Source organism: Balaenoptera ricei, chromosome 5 (assembly GCF_028023285.1).
Source record: "Balaenoptera ricei isolate mBalRic1 chromosome 5, mBalRic1.hap2, whole genome shotgun sequence".
NCBI lineage: Eukaryota > Metazoa > Chordata > Mammalia > Artiodactyla > Balaenopteridae > Balaenoptera > Balaenoptera ricei.
In genome coordinates this window covers 129,770,927-129,789,455 of record NC_082643.1, presented here as the reverse complement: position 1 = coordinate 129,789,455, position 18,529 = coordinate 129,770,927, and the positions used below count along the sequence as shown (strand labels likewise).

The window sequence follows — 18,529 nt, the reverse complement described above, 5'->3', positions numbered from 1 at the left end:
AGATTAATTTAGGAGTATAACTTACTTTTTCATTGGAGTTTAACATACGTCTTTTGTGGGTCCCCAAAAGAAATGAGTATACATGACATTCAGCTTCAGAAGGGAAAAGACCTGGGTACAGATTAAAAATCCCATTCAGTAAACAGGAACAGAGATCACTAATTACAAAATTCAATATCAAACCCAAAGGCATATTTATCCACTGGGAGAATTCTTCTGAATATATCAGGTTTGATTTCACACAATCACACACCAACCCATCCACCCACATCAAGAACATAATAATCTGATAAACGTGGCAAAACAAAACTAATTGAGCCTTCCAATTATTTTTCAGAAAGCAAAGTAAACCAAAGGAAATCTTAAGTATATGTCCTCTTTCTCCCTTGCCTGCTTCACTAATGAAGACACCCTATCAGTCCTGTTCATGTGCTCACTTAATCCCATTCAAAGAGAGCACATATGTAAAGCACTACGCTATCATTATTACTGTTATTGATATTGCACTGCAGTTACTGTTATTTTCATTGGTTCACCTTTCACTTACTCTACAGCAAAAGTAAAAGGACACAGGCTTCGCGGCCATACAGACCCTGCGTTGAATCTGACATCAGCTGTGTGACTGTGGGGTAAATTACAAAACTGCTCTGATCCTCAATTTCTTCATGAGTAATAAAATGAGGTTAACAGGCCCTATACCTAAAGGGGTGTTAAGGGGAATGAGATAACTCCATAAAAGTGCCCAGCAGAGGCCCTGGCAGTAGGAAGGCCATCCCTCCCATCTCTCTTTCTTGGCCTTCTCTCCATTGAAAATTGCAACTTTTCTACATTCCAGCCAACCTTACTTCACTCATTCCCCTGCAAAAAAAATAAATAAAAATCAAAAATAAATTAAATTAAATCACGTTTGCCACTTAGCTTTTAACTTGTTTTTTTCTCACTATCCCCACTCCCGAAACATCAGGCAACAAAATGAAAGTGTATTGAATAAATGGATGAGAAAAATAAAGAGGTAAAATGGCACACAAACTCCCAACACTGATAACGTTGATCAAGACTGATGGTCCCAGGAACATCCCCTCAGTTACGCCACAGTTTCAGAATACTGATCTGCTGAGGTAGTGCCGTGTGCCATAAATAGCCCTGGACTAAAAGTCTGGAGACTCCCATCAACTCACACTATAACTCTGGAAAATTTATTTGGATCTTAGTTTCCCCACTGAGATGATAGACAAGATGATATCCAACATCCCTTTTCTCAGTAATTTCTGATTGTTCTTACCAAACTTAGAAGGTAATGATTATTTGTAGAAATGGAGGACAACTTGAATCAATAAACAAGGTGTAAAAACATTTCGTCATTAATGATCAGCCATTGACATTTTTTAAATAATAGGTGTCTTTTGCCTGACCACAAAGGAAACTTTTATACAACCTATTTCTAAAATGGGACCAGCAATGACATGGTTTGCCTTGTGGCAGCACATTTAATACAGTCTAGAATAAGAAGTACTAAGCTGGCAATTAGAAAAATGAGTTTCTGGTTCTACTCTGTCACTTACTGTCTTAACTTACCAAATCATTCATGATCACCATTTCCTGGTCTCTAGAATGGTCCTGTTAATTCACACTTTATTATCAGAGATAAAAGGACATTCAAGAAAATAGGTACAGAGTAGTCACTGTAGTTGAAATATCAAGATTCTAGTCTTTCCTGGTTGGATCAGTGTGCATGGTGATAATTAAAATTTTATATATCCCTTTCATTTTGCTGTAGGCATACAGTTTAATTATTTTCTTCCATAATAATAGATTTTTATAGAAAAAATTTGAATATATATTCATATTCCTGATTTTGAAACCATACATGATTAAACCTGTAAATGTTTAGTTATTTCATTTGTTTCTACTCTGTACGTAAAGAATTATAAGGCATAGACACAAAATTCAGAATTGTTCATCTTTGAAATGAAGTAGATACATATGCCAAAGTCCTATATATCTCATTCCTTTAAAGAAATGAGCAAGAAATTCTTCCTGGCAAATACCATTGCCAACTGGTATATGTTAACAACAAATAATGTATACACAATTTTTAGTGCACAAGTGCTCTCATGGATAAAACGGATTGTGTTCTAAAAGTTTATATGTACTTTAACTGTTTGGAACTTTGAATTTATGCCCCAAATAAACCTTTTTATTAAGAGAGCTTAAGTCAAGCAGTTTTTTTTAAAAGTAATTTTAATAAATAAATTACAGAAAAGAATAACTTTTTTGAGTGATATTATTTGGCTGGGAGAGGATCTAATTCAAAGAGGGATAAGTAGGTAGAACTCTGTACAGGAAGAGTAAAGTTGGGAACCATCCTCAGCACATGCCTGACCCCATGAGAAGAAACAGGAGGTGATGGGTAAGAGATTAGGAATAGAGCTCCCTGACTGACCAGTCGATGAGGTCACCAGTCATGAACAGCCTGGCAGGCAGGTGGTTACAACCGTCTAATATATAGAATGATTGGAAGGCCAATGACCAAGATAGTTTCTTGCTGGTGTCAGGACTTACTAAATTATTTCTCTTCTTGAGGTTCTTTCTTCCTTTTCTTTGTTTTCTTTTGCTTGTCTTTGATTTGATTATTTTAATTTTGTTGATTTTCATACTTCTGCCAAAATTTAAGATGTCAAAGAGAAATAAGTCTGACAGAGGGACAGAAGAGGAAATAATTTAATTCAGCCAGATGGAAATGCCCAAGACTGTGGAGGTTCAAAACAGGAGAAGCTTTTCTCAGTCATGAAGGGAAAACAAGATGATGGAGAGAATTTTCGAAATTTAGAAAGGCGAAGAAAGGTGATAAAACTCACCCATAGGGATAACTATTATAAACATTGCCATATCTTTTCAGGTTTTTTCCTAGGCATTTTTAATAAAATTGGAATGATGGTACATATTTCATTTTACAATCTTCCTTTTCACTTCTTTCATCTTTATCATTTCAGTATTTTACTTTTTAAAGTAATTTTTTTCCAGGTCTTTGCCAGCCTGCATATCATAACTTCATTTACAGGCCACTTCAACCATGTATTCTCATAGTTACTCCCTCAAACCTGTCAACTATTGGGAAGTTTTGCCAAATTTAATATCAAATTCAAATAGCTCTATTTTAGCCACTACCTCCAAGACTTCCAAAGCTTGTTTCCCACCCACCTTTCTTCTTCTCTGAAAAGTCGCTCCAATCTACCCCTCCAGTCTTCTCTAACTAGATGCAGAGCGGTGGTAACTCAAAATGTAATCTCCAACCAGCAGCAGCAACTGGTCCTGAGAACCTGTCAGAAATCCATTATTTCCATCCCCGCCCCAGACCTACTGAACTGGAAAGGGGGATCCAGCAATGTGTGTTTTAACTAGCCTTCCAGGTAATTCGGATTCACGCTCAAGTTTGAGAACCACCTGAGTAGATCTTGCTTCCATCCACCACATTCGAAGCACCGGAGACAAGGTTGCAAGTAAAGAGGCAAATAGGTCTATTCCTAGGGTAGTTAAAAACATAAACAGGTGATGACAGTTAACTACAGGGTGCGGGGGAAGCATACACCTGAAAGATTACAGGTGTTAGCCAGGTTGGGGTGAGGATGGGGGTCTAGTGGGGTGTTGTTGTTTGGAGTTTTGTTTTTAAACAAAACCTCTGGCTTCTGTGTGAGGAACAGATGGTGAAGGTGAGACACGAGGCAGGAGGCTTTCTGCAGTTACCCGACGAGAGACGGAGGCGTGGAGGACAGCCCCTGATCACGGAGGGGAGACAAGCAAGCAAAGCAGCCTGTGATGGAGGCATGCTGAAGGCTGTCCCGGTCCTCCGGAGGTCTCTAGCACGCCCAGTTCAGCGCCTGCTCCGGGCAGGGGTGTGAGAGCTTCCCCCAGCCATCTAGGTGCCCAAGGGGTGTCTCTGGGGCTTACGGGGTCCCTGTGGCGTCCCGGGAGGGAGCAACGTCTAGGCAACCAAAGGAAGGTCCTGTTGGGCAGTGAACGGGTTGAGCTGCCCAAGCCCTGTCCCTGCACGCAAAGCCGGGGCGGACAAAGAGCCGGCCACGGTCAGGAGAACTCGGGCCCCTCGCAGGGTCCTTCTCGGACCCCCTTCTCGGAAAAGTCTGGGTCAGATCCCAGGCCCCTCCTCCCTCGAGTCTCGGGGTGCCCCTCCACAGTCTCTTTATCCCTCACCGGAAAGCTCCATTTTCCTCTTTTCTTCCACAAAACACCTTAATGGTCCATTATAACCTGAGCCCAAATCATTAGCAAATGAAAAACTCGCTCCCACTTTCTCTAGGGCTGCAGGGTGCAGAGGGGGAGAGAAAGCAAGGAGGGAGGCACCCCCCACACACTGGTTTAGTTCCAATTTTAAGGAAGCAAAGAAAAGGAGTTAAAGCCAACACTTAAGTTTCTTTGTTAAAATTGTTTGATAATTCACTTTTTTCTTTTTCCTGCCATGAGGCACATTTAGTAGTGGACACGACTTGTGTGTGATGGATTGGATGTCAGAGGTGAAGAAGTGGGATTAAAAGATGACTCCCAGGCCTCTGGCTTAGAGAACTGAGTGGATTCATTTGAAATTCCACCAGACATTCACTAAGCGCTGAGAGGCTTGCGTGGTGAAAACGACAAACCCCTGGCTCCCGGAGCAAAGGAAAGGAAGGAAATTGCTGAGGAAAGGAAATGCGAGAGTGGAAATATGATGAGTTCAGCTTGAGGAGACAACCAACTGAAGATGCCCGCAAGGCAGATGGGGTTGAGATTCTGCTGCTCTAGAGGAAGGCTGGGTTGCAAATATTGGTTAAGGATTCTTCAGCATAGAGAGGTTAACTGAGGCCATGGGAGTGGATGAGATCAACTGGAAGTGTCTATAAAGTAAGAAGAAAACAGAGCCTAGGCTCCAAACTAAGGAGTCATATTCAAAGGATGGCCAGAGGGAGCTGCAAAGTTTCAGAGGTTTCATTGAGAACAGTCCAGTTTACTTGTCCTCATGCCTAAATCAGGACTTCAAAGCACCATAGGAAAAAAATCACAGACCTGTGCCAGTTGTTTCCAAGAAGTATTCATTATCCTCACCTCCACCATGTCCTGAAATCACTCACTATTTCCCCAGACAGCTCAATCTCCCATTCTTACTGGGATCTTACTCAGAACTTTCTCCCTGTCCTCAGTCTGCCATCCTGCCACTTACCTAGGCATTTTCAGCAGAGCTCCTAGCCTTCTACATCACAGATGTAACAGAAGCCACTGGAGAGGAATGCCTCTGACCTTCTACCACCAAACTTGCCTTCCCTGCAGGCTCACCTTCCCCCTTTTCTATCACAATGGGAGGCATGTGACCTTCCTTCACCTGGGCTCAGTCTCCTGAGACTGGCTTCACCTTTTTCTGGTCTCTGACTCAAGATTAGCCCTTCTCTTTCAGGTACCTTCTACTTCTCTGGCTACTAACTCCTTCCTAAACATATTTCATATACTTCTGCCTCCCTCTAAAATGAAACAGCCTCAAATCTCCCTTCCCCTGCCTTCCCCTTTATAGTCACACTTTTTGAAAGAATGGTCTGTACTCACTCAAGCCTACTGAAATCTGACTTATGCCCCCCAATCACCCCAGAGAAACTGCCCTTGCCAAGATCACCATTGACATTCTTACTGCTAAAATCAGGGGCAATTTCTCATCCTTGTTTTACTTGACCTTTCACTCACATTTAACACTGTTGTCTGTTCATGCCCTGTTTCTTGAAATACTTTCACCTGGTGAAAGTCTTCTTTCACATAACATCAACACCCTTCTAGTTTCTCTCTCTCTCTGGCCTCTTCTGATTCTCTTGCAGGCTCCTCTTTCTCTTTTGTTACAGCAATGCCTCAGACAAATTGTTTTTGAGTAAATGAGAAGCTTTTTAGAAAATTCAACTGTAGGAGTAATTTTGGTTGAGACATTTTATAAGAAAAAAGGAATGGTTCACCAGCCATGTTTAGAAATGGATACAAAAAAAAAGAACATCTGGTTAAAGATTATTAGGCTAGTCAATCAGCTGGATGGGTAACCCTAGCTTCCCAGAAGGAGTTCTCAGTCTTATTAAAGTCTGTCAGAAAACTGTTCACGCACTTTATCAGGAATGCTAATTGCTTCCCAGAAGGAGTTGTAAATTACATCACACAAAAAATTTCTGTCCCAGACGAGCTTTGAGTCAATTTGCTTTCTCACTTTCAGTCTCTTAAATGTTGGTTTTCCTTAGGGTTCTGTCCTAAGCCCTATTCTCTTCTCATTCTACATGTATCTCTTGGTGTTCTCATCTACTCTCATGACTGCCCCCCAAAACATACATTTATACTTGTATCTCCAATAACTTTCTGAACACCCCATTGGACTTCCCACAGGCAGTCCAAACTCGGTGTAGCCAAAGTGAACTCATTTTCCCTCCCAATTGGTGCTTCCGCATCTGTTCCATATCTCAATTAGTGGTACCACCATCCACAATTTGCAAACCCAAGAGTAAACATCATCCTTGACTCTTGCTTTTCCTTTGACATCTCCTCCACCATCATCACCACCACCACCAATCCAATCTATCACCAGGTCACAGCTACATCAGGCTTCATCTCTCCATCCCTACAGCCACTACCATCTTCTCAGTGACTTAAACCACCATCTAACTTGTCTCCCTGCCTCCATTCCTGTCCCCCTCTAATTCATTCCCTACTCAATAGTCAGTGTGATCTTTTAAAGCAAAAATATGATCTTAGCATTCTCATTTAACACCATTAATTGCCCTTTCTTCTGTGTTTACTCTTAAGGATAGAATGTGTGATCAACATAGTTACTTAACTTGTGCTAGTTCCCCTTCCAAACCCTCCCCCTGCTCCATGGCTTTTCACATTTCTTCAGCGGTTTCCATTCAGAACCTTTGAAAATGCGTAACCCTAAACTTGGATCATTCTTCCCTATCTACACCCCTGCTTTTGGCTCTAATTCACTCAAGTTCTACCAAATAGGCTTATCCTACCTCCCTAACCCCACCTTTTTCTAGGCTTCTATGACACTCAGTATTATCACTATACTCCCTCACTGTTGTAATTTTTTGTACCCCTCACTAGACTGTGACTCAAGGACTTTGTCAATTGTTCTCTCTGTTATGTTTCTAGTACTAGGTCTAACTGTTGGTAGGCAGTTAATAAATGTTTTTAATGCAATGGATGAATGATCAATATATTTGTGTAATTAAATAGTCTCCAAAACACCATTTAAAAAACAGATAACTTTCATTCTTATTTTCTTATGCTAAAAGTATTAAATACTATATTTTAGAGAAGCCAAAAAATCACCAAAAGGCTATTACTCAAAGACAATTACCACTAAAATTTTGGAGTATATTTTTCCTGTCTTTTGTATATTTATGTGTCTCTAAATAGACATACATTTTTTAGACAAAAGGGATCATACTGTATTTCTGTTTTCTGACAATATTTTATTTAACTTATCCATATAGTTGGGGGTTTAGGTTATTTCTATGCTTTTACTAATATAGACTGCTTTAGTGAATATCCTTATATCCTTATAGTTCTATAATCCATGATTAGGAAAATGGAATTTTATTGACAGTGTAATAATCTACCATATAAATGGAATTTGCATGATTCCTGATTCTTTATTGTTACACATTTATGTTTTTCTCTAACCCATACTTTTACAAATAAGGCTGTAAGAAATATTCCTATGCATAAATTTTTGTTTAACTATTTGACCATTCTTAGGATAGATTCTGAAAAGGTAAATTACTAGGTCAAAGATTTTAAGGCTTTGGATTAATTTTGCCAAATTGCTTTCAATGAAACACGTTGTAATTTATTTATTTTTTTGGCCGCATTTCACTGGCATGCGGGATCTTGGTCCCCAAGACCAGGGATCAAACCCGTGCCCCCTGCATTGGGAGCATGGAGTCTTAACCACTGGACCACCAGGGAAGTCCCAAACATGTTGTGATTTAGATTCACCGCTACCATTGTACTGGGGACTTGCTGAGTGTTTGACAGTTACCCAGCACAGAGCTAGACTCTATGGAGGGCTGGGAACATGCCCTCAAAGAGATACATATTTGGAAAGATACATAATACATACATGAAACAATAAAGGTAACCTGACCATATATATAAATACCACAATAATTTGGAGATAGGAAATTCTACTAAATGCTAAAATAGGTTAAACAGGTTTCATAAAAGAAGTATAATGATTAAGACCAGGAGAGGTAGAAAGAAAGAAATGGAGACTGTGGGGAAGACTGAGTTGGGGAAGGTGCCTAGAGAATCTGCACAGGGAGCAGGAAGGAGAGCAGCTAACAATTATTGAATGTTTTCTGTGCACGTGCCAGGCACTGCACTAAGCATTTTATACCTAATATCTCATTTTCTTCTCGCAGCAAATCTGAGAAGTAGGTATTATTATTTTTACCCAGATCTGAATGACGTGAAAAACTGATGTTCAGAGGGATTAAGTAACTTGCCAAAGATCATAAAGCTTTTGAGAGGTGGCACCAGGATTTGAACCCAAACAGTCTACCTGCATAGTTCATGCTTTTAAGCATATCACTCAGCTAACTCATTACAAAGTCAGGATCATGTACCCAGTCAGGAATTGTATCAGTGACTTGAGTCAGTTGGCACTCAGTAGATGCTTGAGAAAGAAAATGAGGGCAAAACGGATTCCACATGCTCAGGCTTATTTCAGACAGCAGAGAACTAAAAACTTACTTTAAAATATGTGGCATGGACTTAAATGTAAAATGTAAAATTATAAAGCCTAGAGAAAAATATATAGGAGAAATCTTCAGGATCTAGGTGTAGACAAAGAGTTCTTACACTTGGCACCAACAGCAGAATCCATAAAAGGAAAAATTGGTAGATTGGGTCTCTCAAAATAAAAATTTTTTTCTCCAAAATACTCTGTTAAGAGGATGAAAAATCAATCTACAGACTGTGAGAAAATATTTGCAAACCACATATTCAACGAAGAACTAGTATCTAGACTATATGGAGAACACTCAAAACTCAACAATTTTTAAAAATCAAACAATTCAATTAGAAAATGGGCAAAAACCGTGAACACATTTCCCAAAGAGGAAATACAGATGGCAAATAAGCACATGAAAAAATGTTCAACATCATTAGCCATCAGGAAAATAATGCAGATTTAAACCACAATGAGATATCACTACACTACTATCAGAATAGCTAAAAAAAAAAAAAAAAAAAAAAAAAAAAAAAACAGTGGCAACACCAAATGCTGGCAAGGATGTGGAGAAACTGGATTGCTCATACATTGCTTGTGGGAATGTAAAATGGTCCAGCCACTCTTGAAAACTGTTTGGCAGTTTCTTATAAGACTAAACATGCAACTACCACAAGGCCCAGCAATTGCACTCTTGGGCATTTAGCCTAGAGAAATGAAAACTTATGTTCACATGAAAGCCTGTACACAAATGTTCATAGCGGCTTTACTCATAGTAGCCAAGAACTGGAAACAACCCAGATGTCTTTCAATGAGTGAATAGTAAACAAACTGCACTATATCCATACCTTGAAATATTACTCAGCAGTTAAAAAAAACCATTGATACATATACAAATCTCCAAGAATTTATGCTGAGTTTAAAAAGCTGATACTGAAAGGTTGTATACTGTATGATTCAATTTACATAACATTCTTAAAATGACAAAATTATAGAAATGGAGAATAGATTAGTGATTACCAAGGGATAATGAGGGGGTTAGGGAAGCATGGAAGTGTATGTGACTGTAAAAGGGCAACATGAGGGATCCTTGGTGATGGAAATTTTATATATCTCGATTGTATCAATGCCAATGATATTATACATGAATGTATCCTACAATAATATTGAACTATAGTTTTACAAAATGTTACTATTGTGGGATACTGGATAAAGGGCACACAGGATGTCCCAGCATTATTTCTTATAACTGTATGTGAATCTACAATTATCCCAACATGAAAAGCTTAATTTTAAAATACATAGCCAACTGGAAAAGAATTTAAACACTAACATATTCTTAGAAAGTAACCTAAAAAGTAAAGAAATCTCCCTATGTTATTCAGCAGAGCCACATGAATGAAAAATTCACCTGGCCTAAGGTGGTGCAGATGTATACATTCCTAAGACTTCCGCTCTGTTGCAGGAAGGCCCACCTTTTCAATACTAGTAGAAACAAGAGGCTAAGGAGGGTTGCAGAGGTAGGAAGAGAAAAGGAGAACTGAAAGATTAAAAAAAAAAAAAAAAAAATGGAGTGGTTCTTCCTAGAGCCCTTTATAAATATTCTCTGTCACCTGGTTTTCTGTTTTCCATCTAAATGGCCAGAAGGAATTAATGACTATGCCCTTTCTATGGTAGAGACTCACCAGGGCCCTGAGGGCAGGGGAAGAATCTGAGTCTTGCCTCACATCAGCCAAATCTTACCTAATCTCTCACACATATTTCTCCCCTCCAGTCCCGAGGCTTCGCCCTGGACGCCCTCCCCGCCCTCCCAGAGGCCCATTCCCCTAGCAGCCCCACTACCCAGAACAGAGCATCCATGGAGACATCTAATATATCACTGACTGACTTCTAATCATGGGTCGAGCCCACTAGGTCACTCTGTAACATTCATCTTAGTTTTAAAAACATGAGAGGGACATTGTTGGCAAAAATCCAGGAGTAATGAATTCTATGTTCTAGAAACAGAGAAACTGAACTATTTCAGTTTGAAAGGAAGAGCTGGCAGAAAACCAACAGAGCAAAGTCCTCTGGGGGGAAAAGAAAGCAGGCTGGTTAGTTAACTTGTAGGTCTGTAAGGTGGGCAGATTTCTTTAAAAAGCAAACAAGCAATTTTAGACTTGAGAGACTTAATTGGCATCCAAGGCCAAGAATATGAATAATGTTATATCAAAACCTTGCTCAAGTGAGAATTCTGCAATCGAAGCCTTCTGACTCTAATAGCTAAAATTTAAGGGAGAAGAATATAGAAAGGCTGTTTTATTTTTCCAGTCATATATTATAATATATACCATTCATGGTATCAAGATTTAAATCTCATCTTTTTTTTTCATCATCATGGCAACAAAAGTTTGATGCTTTTCAGAAGTTCGATGTCTAAGAAAATAAAAAGTTAAGCTGCTTTTGTAGGTTATAGACAGTGCTAGGATACTAAGATGCATTTGTTCTTCCCTCCATAAAATGAGAAACTTCATTTATGCATATAGGAAAATTAGGGAATTGATAGTAGCTTAATACAATTCCAGATCACTTTGGTAGTGAATAAGGAATAAAAATCTATTTGTTTTAACCCTTTCCCTTTCTTTTAACTCTCTCAGTCCACCTAAAATATTATCAGTGAAAAGAAAGGCACACAGGAAGAAAAACAACAAAGCAAGAGCCTGAGGAAACTATACCTATGTCATCCTCTTTCAAATTATAAGTTTCATTGTAAGTATCATTGGATGGACAAAGATTTATGTATAAAAATGCCCATTTCTGGGTTATTAATTTTATTACAGCAAAAAATGGGAAACAATCTAATGTCCAAAAATAGGAAAATGTTTAAGTATTTTAATGTTTAAGTATTTTAATGTTTAAGTATTTTACGGTATGTTGATATGGATATGGTGGAATGTTTTGCAGCCATTTAAAGAAGTCATACTTTCAAATAGAAAAAATTAAAGAGTGAAATACCTACTAATCGTGGGAATAAGGAGGAAAGGGAACTCTCATACAATGCCAATAAAAAAGTGAATTGTTACAGCCTTTTAGGAAAGTAACCTGGCAATATCTATTAAAATTAAAGATACATTATCCAGACAAAGAACCTGATGTAGGTAAAGAGTATTAAAAAAAACAAAAGCAGGACTTCCCTGGTGGTGCAGTGGTTAAGAATCCACCTGCCAATGCAGGGGACACGGGTTCGAGCCCTGGTCTGGGAAGATCCCACATGCCGCAGAGCAACTAAGCTCGTGCGCCACAACTACTGAGCCTGTGCTCTAGAGCCACAACTACTGAAGCCCGCATGCCTAGAGCCTGTGCTCCACAACAAGACAAGCCACCGCAATGAGAAGCCCGCACACCGCAACGAAGAGTAGCCCCCACTCGCCACAACTAGAGAAAGCCCATGCACAGCAACAAAGACCCAATGCAGCCAAAAGTAAATAACTAAATAAATAAAATAAAAATTGGGTTTGTTTAAAAAAAATTTAAAAAAAAACCAAAAGCAAAAGCAGGTAAGGACTATGCCATGGAATCCTCTTATACAAACATAGAATACCTTTCATGGAAGTAATCCAACTGAAAGAGCCTACTTCCAACTCCCTAACCACTCATAATGTCTCTGGGGTCCACCACTGTGGGATCCTCAAGCCTTGCCTTTCTCTTTAATCCCAGCCCTCTGGGTAATACTATCTCTCATTTGGCAACCAGTCAACGATGTTCAGGGACCACCCATATTGTTCAGCCCCCTACACGCTTCCCTTTCTTCACTCGCTTCCTCCCACCCACCACATGTTAATTGCCAAGTCTGGTTAACTCTGAATTTACGATACGTCTCCCACTTGTCCCTTTCCTCTTCTTCCTATACCATCTATCCTGACTCAAGGCTGTATTACCTATCACTTGATTATCCAATGGTAAAACTGGTTTTCTTTCCTCCTTAGCCCTCCCTGCTCCAATTTATTTTACACACTGTGACCAAAGCAATCCTTCATGCCCCTCTGACCATGATACTCCCCTGCACAGAGCACTTGATGCCTCCCCTTTGGGTGGAGAGCAAACCCCAGCATCCTCCACATCACAACGCTCCATGTCCTCAAGCACCTGGCTCTAAACATGGCCTGAACTTGCAGCCCCAGTACCTTTGTGTGTTGAATGGTATACTGTGTTGAATAGTATCTCCCCAAATCCATGTCCACCTGGACCCTCAGAATGTGACCTTTCTTATTAGGAAATGGGGTCTTTGCAGATGTCATTAGTTTAGATGAGATCTTGCTGGATTAGTGTGGGCCCTAAACCCAATGACTGACTTCTCATCCTAATGAGAAGGCCACAGGAAGACACAGAGGGACATACAGAGGGAAGATGGCCATGTGAAGATGGAGGTAGAAATGAGAATGATGCAGCTACAATCCAGGGAATGCCAAGGACTGCCAGGAGCCACCAGAAGCTAGGAAGAGTCAAGGAAGTATTTCCTGGGAACTTCAGCAGGAGGTTATGATACCTTGATAGTGGACTTACACCTTCCAGAACTATGAGAGAATAAAGCGTTGTGTTAAGCCACCAAGTCTGTGATAACTTGTTACAGCAGCAATAGGAAACTATGCTAAAACCCATGGGAAGGGCAGCAGGGTCAGGCACTAGACAGGTGCCATTTTGAAGAACAGGGCATCCTGTGACAAAAAGCAGCCCCTGTTCTGGCGCTCAGGACTGCTGAGGCTCTCCTCAGGCACCTAGATGCCATCCCCGGCAAAAAGCATGAACTGGGAGGTGAACTTTCATGGAAGACACAAAAATACAGTTAATAGGAAATTTAAGAGCATTCCTGCCCACAACCCAGCTGGGTAGGGTGTTCAGGCATAGTTCAGTTATAGTAAATTAAAAACTTCAATATTACAACCCAAAGCTAAATGTGAGACTGTGCTACCCCATACTAATCAATGTTTGGCTATTTTTTTGTTTTATATCAATAAGTCATATCACTACAATGTGGTGAATTCGCAGCTTTTACGGCCAGGACCCTCTGATGTTTTTTATTGTACTCTCTGCTTAATACAGCCACAATTCGTCCTGCAGGTCCATTAGAAGTCCCTTGGACAATCAGAGAGCAAGTTAATAAAGACCATTATACCATGTGCTCAGCTTCTTTGGAGAGAGCGAGAATCATGCTGTGAATCGGTATTAAGGCTAGTGCAGCACTTATCACATGCACAGAGCACAGTGAGATCAAGGAGGTGGGAGGGGGGAACAGACAATCCAGGTGGAGTCCTGGTTCCCTGCCCTCCTCCCCTCCCCCACTGGCCCTAGCAGGGAAGAGCTCATATTGGTGGACCAGCTCAGCCATCAGGCAGGAGTAAGAGTCAGGCCCAAGTTTAGTCAGGCAACACTTGGCCCATCAGCCAAAATCTCTCTTCTCCCCCTTCCCCCACTGCCATCCAAGTGGATCTATTTACTTAAGGTTAACTTTCGTGCATTCAAGGAAAAGTATTCAAAAGTTACTTTGGTTTTGAAAAATTAATGCTCGACTTTACAAAATCAAAACCCAAGGAGATTTTCCTGTAAGCTTATAAATTTATAAAATTTTATAGATATAGCTAAATTTAAACAACCCCTTCTAAAGGGGCTTTTTAAAAATATATATATTTATTTTTGTATTTGACTTGGCTGCGCCGGGTCTTAATTGCCGCATGCAGGATCTTCGTTGAGACGTGCGGGATCTTTAGTTGCAGCATGCGTGCTCTTTTAGTTGTGGCATGCGGAATCTAGTTCCCTGGCCAGGGATTGAACCAGGGCCCCCTGCATTGAGAGCGCAGAGTCTTAAGCACTGGACCAGCAGGGAAGTCCCTCTAAGGGGACTTTTGATGAATGTTTGGTCTCAGTTAATTAACCTACTTTAAATATTTTAACTACATTTATAAATTTAATATATTCAATTTATTTTTTTTAAGTTCTTCAGTTGTCTGACCAAAAAACAAACCAAAACCAAAACCAAAAAACACTTCCCAAGGACTTAAGTAATTCACATATATCTAATAAATTAATCTTATAAATATGTTAATTTTAAGTTTTTTAAATGTCTAATAGTGTATTTACATTTGAAAAATTTCCACTTAAAATCACAAATGTAAATCAATTACTTAGTTACACATTTTAAATAAGCATTACACATACAATGTGTCATTCCAATAGGTCATATTCTCCTAAACATTATAAAAACTTGACACACTAAATATACAGATTCCTTTACACAAAAATACTAATACCATGTGTTTGATTTTTAGAACACTACTGTATTTAATTGTAAGCCTTCTCAATGTTTTAAAAAATGCTTATTGCTTTAAAAAACGTTTATCTTCTCAAATTCTTTTGATGGTATCTTCTAAAGCTGGTTGAATTGCATATGAGGTCTGGAGCCACGAGTATCTAGGGGAATTTTTCTCATACAACACTACGAAGATGAGTCCCTTTATACTACTAATATATCATAAACTACAAAACTTAAAGAGGGGGCTGACACCAGCCTCCAAAATGGCCTCCAACGATGCTCTCCTCCTGTTAGTCACTTCCCTGTGTAGACACTTCTACTCTGAATGAGGCTGACCTGTAATCAATAGGATGTTGTGGAAATGATGGAGAGTGACTTCTGAAGCTAGGACATAAAAGACATTGCTTCTTCTACCTTGCACACTCTTGGATTTTTTTTGTTGTGGAGGAAGCCAGCTACTCATGCAGCCCAGGGAGCCGTCTACGTGGTAAGGAACTGAGTCCTCCTACCAACAGCCAGCATTAACTTGCCATGTGTATGAATCACCCATCTGGGAAACAGATTCTCTAGCCCCAGTCAAGCCTTCAAAAACTGTAGCCCTGGTCAACATACTGACTGTGACTTTAAGAGGGACCTGGACTCAAGACTAAGCGGCCTCACCCTTCTACGTAGTCACGCTGAGCTAGCGCCCTGGGCTGGAATCCGACCTCAGCCTCAGCCTTGCCGGACCATGGACCTTCCCAAAGTGAACGAGCTTTGAACCTTCATGAAAATGTGTAAGCAGGATGCCAGTGTCCTGAACACTGAAGAAATGCACTTCCTGAGGGAGTGGGTGGAGGTCACTGGAGGTAAAATACCACCTGCTACTCATAAAACTAAATCAGCACATACCAAGGAAGAAAAACCAGAAAGTGAGAAAGCAGAGGAAAACATAAAGACAGATGAAACGTCAAGTGAGGAAAGTGATCTAGAAATTGAAGGTGCGATTGAACCAGACACGGACGCCCCCTCAAGAAATGGGAGATGAAAATGGTGAGATAACTGAGGGGATGACGGATGAGGCAAAGGATAAAAGTGTGGCTGCCATTGAGGCCCTGAATGATGGTGAACTACAGAAAGCCATTGACTTGTTCACAGATACCATCAGGCTGAATCCTTGCTTGGCCATTCCATATGCCAAGAGAGCCAGTGTCTTCATCAAATTACAGAAGCCAAATGCTGTCATCCAAGACTGTGACAGAGATATTGAAATAAAGCCTGATTCAGCTCAGCCTTACAAGTGGGCAGGGAAAGCGCACATACCTCTGGGCCATTGTGTAGAAGCAGTCCATGATCTTGCCCTCGCCTTTAAACTGGATTATGACGAAGAGGCTAGTGCAAAGCTGAAAGAAGTTCAACCAAGGGCCCAGAAAATTGCTGAACATCAGAGAAAGTATGAGTGAAAACATGAAGAGAGAGAGATCAAAGAAAAAATAGAAAGGGTTAAGAAGGCTCGGGAAGAACAAAAGAGAGCCCAGAGGGAGGAATAAGTCAGAAGATGATCAGGAACTCAATATGGCTATTTTTCTGGTGGCTTTCCTGGGCCAACACCTGGTAATTTTCCTGGAGGAATGCCTGGAATGGCAGGGGGTATGCCTGGGCTCAATAACAGTGATCCAGAGGTTCTTGCGGCCATGCAGGATCCAGAAGTTATGACGGCCTTCCAGGATGTGCCCCACAACTTGGCAAATATGTTGAAATATCAGAGCAACCCAAAGGTTGTGAATCTCATCAGTAAATCTTCAGCCAAATTGGGAGGTCAAGCCTAAGGCCCTTCTGACAAATGAAGCCCATGCTGAAGGAAAGATCACCTAATGGATGTCGCAATAATACAAAGCAGTGTACCTCTGACCTTCTCATGAAGAAAGCTATGGTGCTTTGAAAATAATCTCTCTCCCTCTGTCCCAAATGCAGTTGAAACAATTTACAGTGGTTTGCTATTAGAACAATCATTCAGATAACATTTTCCTACTGGGAATTAAAAGCTTTATAAATACTTTTTAAACCTGAAAAATATTAAAACAACAACAACAACAATTAAGCCCTTCCTGCTAAAAAACAAAACTCACTAAGCTGTTCCCAAATTCCCGATCCACAGAAACTGTGTAAGATAATAAACATTTATATTGTTATTAATATAAATTTGGGGGTAATTTGTTATGTAGCAGCAGATAACTAACATCCCTAAATCCAAATCATATCATTATCTAATTTTCAAGCCTGATTAGTTCTTAGAAACCTCCAGTCAGGTGACTGCACCATTGCTTGGATTAAACTACTTATTGTTTCATCTCCTTCTCAACATTTTTTTTTATTCTCTCTATCTGTTGGGTTCACAATCATACAGAAGCATTAAAGTATATCTAATTCTGCTTCTTATAAGCCTGTTCCTGACTCTACCACAAATTCAAGGAACTACATTCTACTGCCACCGATCATCACAGCATCGTCCACTGGACCAGATTGAACGTTTATATTTTAACAATAAAAGATGGAAGCACCTTTTCCAGAAATCCGCTGCTAAAATACCCAAGAAGTCTAATAAACATCTCAGACTTAACATGGTAAAAAAGAGCTCTTGATTTTCCTCTCCCCTAGCCTACTCATCCCAGTCTTCCACAGCTCCGTAAATGACAGCATCACCCATCCAGATGCTTACACGAAAAACCTAAAAGTCATTCTTTTATTTATTTATTTATTTATTTATTTATTTATTTATGGCTCTGTTGGGTCTTCGTTTCTGTGCGACGGCTTTCTCTAGTTGGCGGCAAGTGGGGGCCACTCTTCATTGCAGTAGGGGCCACTCTTCATTGCAGTACGCGGGCCTCTCACTATCGCGGCCTCCCTTGTTGCGGAGCACAGGCTCCAGACGCGCATGCTCAGTAATTGTGGCTCACAGGCCTAGTCGCTCCACGGCATGTGGGATCTTCCCAGACCGGGGCTCGAACCCGTGTGCCCTGCATTGGCAGGCAGATTCTCAACCACTGCGCCACCAGGGAAGCCCCTAAAAGTCATTCTTGATTCCTCTCTTCTTCTCATACAATCAACATTGGGGTTCCCTCAGCTTCTACCTCCAGAATATATCCTGAATTTGTTGACTTCTCTTCATCTCCATATCCTATCTCCACACCATCTCCAATCTTTTCATCTCCATCTCCTTAGCCTAGACTATGCCATCATCTTTCACCAGGACACTGCAAAGATCCTCCTAACTGTAACCCCTGTTGCTTTTCTATATACACATTCACATACAGGTCTTTGTGTGACATATTTTATTTCTCTTGGGTAAATAACTAGATGTGAGATTGTTGAATCATATGGTTGGTGCCTGTTTAATTTTATCAGAAACTGCCGAACTATTTTCCATCTTGCACTCCCGCCAGGAACATCTAAGAGTTCCAGTTGTTCCGCATCCTCTCCAGCACTTGGAATTTTTTTCAAATCATTCTAGTAGGTGTGTA

The 18,529-nt window shown here is 40.3% G+C and overlaps 1 pseudogene; it reads left to right on the top strand.

The window, feature by feature from the left end:
* The first annotated feature begins 15,759 nt into the window (after positions 1-15,759).
* Positions 15,760-16,837, top strand: LOC132366660 (hsc70-interacting protein-like; annotated as a pseudogene).
* Positions 16,838-18,529: the final 1,692 nt, after the last annotated feature.